The sequence below is a fragment of the Morone saxatilis genome, unplaced genomic scaffold (assembly GCF_004916995.1).
Source record: "Morone saxatilis isolate NCDOM2014 unplaced genomic scaffold, NCSU_SB_2.0 Contig11, whole genome shotgun sequence".
NCBI lineage: Eukaryota > Metazoa > Chordata > Actinopteri > Moronidae > Morone > Morone saxatilis.
In genome coordinates, this window is record NW_023339663.1 from 29,644,295 (window position 1) to 29,645,646 (window position 1,352).

Genomic DNA, 1,352 nt, shown 5'->3' on the forward strand with positions numbered 1-1,352 from the left:
GAATTCTCTGATTCTCTGATCTCTCTAAAATGTGAACATTTTCTGGTTTCTTTAGTCCTCTATGAAAGTAAACTGAATATCTTTATTAAACAACTAATGGATTCATCAAAAAAATGACTGACTAATCCATAATAAAAATAATCATGCTCCATGTCATGAATAATGACAAACAGGTAGCAACAGAACAAAAAGGAGGCATATTGTGCAGCAATATTACTGTGGTATAGCTACAGTATGTAACACTTCATTTATTCAGGACAAATAGAAACCATAAGATGTGTATAACAGGTTATATGATTAAGACTGTTTGAAGCAAACAGAGACATTTAGAAGCCTTCCAGTTCTCCGTACCCACACTCACACTGGGACTCAGCAAGTTTGAAAGCTACAGTATTATGCATTTTGGATAGTGTAGCTCTTCGGAAGACCAATTTACACCTCAGCAAATGATAGTGAGGCTGAGAAGAACAAAAGAAGATCCCATGAAAGGCAGCGAACGAGAAGAAAAGGGCAGAAAAATAACACAGTAAGTGGAGGAATGGTGCAGAAACGATAAGGGCTCTGTTCCACACGTCCTCCACTCCTACACATTCACATTCTGAACAACACAAATGTGCTGATTAGAAAAAACTAAGTGATGCCAGGAAAAAAAAAAAATTAAATCAAAGAAATGTTCAAGATCACACACCCACATGTTTAATCTCTTTTTCTCCTCATACTGCCTTCACCAGCACAGCCAGGACTCAAAACATACAAATGAACACTTTGATTAGACTTCAAACATCAACAGCCCAGGCTCAAAAGACATTGCGTTAAGTCCCATTTTACAACTGTTTATTATAGTGCCTACTGAAAGTCCGTCTTTTTTAACCAGCTTTGTTCTGTTTTTTAAAACTCCCATGCTGAAATGCAACAATTTGATTCAATTTGAGACTTTTTGATTATCCAGAAACTGATGAGTAGTTCTTCATAAAGGATCAACAGGTGCTACCAGATATGATAGCTGCTGTAGCTGGTACACACTCAAAGGGGCTACATTAAATAGACAAAAGTTATAAAAAGCTGCTTGTCATGTACCTGCAAGAACATAATCACTAATACACTATAGTGGAGGCTGTGGGAGGTGGACTGCCCTCCTCTGATTAGAGGGTGTTAACACTCTTTTTTATATGAATTTCATGAAGTAAAGTAGTCCTAAATGGTTGACTCTATCTCAGCATTTGGCTTACAAGGTTCAGGATGATTTAAAACAGTAGAAGGTGTTTTTTTGCTATTTTCAACACATAAAATGCTGATATTCATACATTATATGAGAATATCAATATTAAATTTAAATTCAATTCAGTTTTATT

The 1,352-nt window shown here is 35.8% G+C and overlaps 1 protein-coding gene across 2 annotated transcripts in view; it reads left to right on the forward strand.

The window, feature by feature from the left end:
• The window catches only part of cemip (cell migration inducing hyaluronidase 1), a gene marked incomplete in the record, with an annotated part of 167,875 nt that overhangs the window by 118,203 nt on the left and 48,320 nt on the right, over window positions 1-1,352 (forward strand).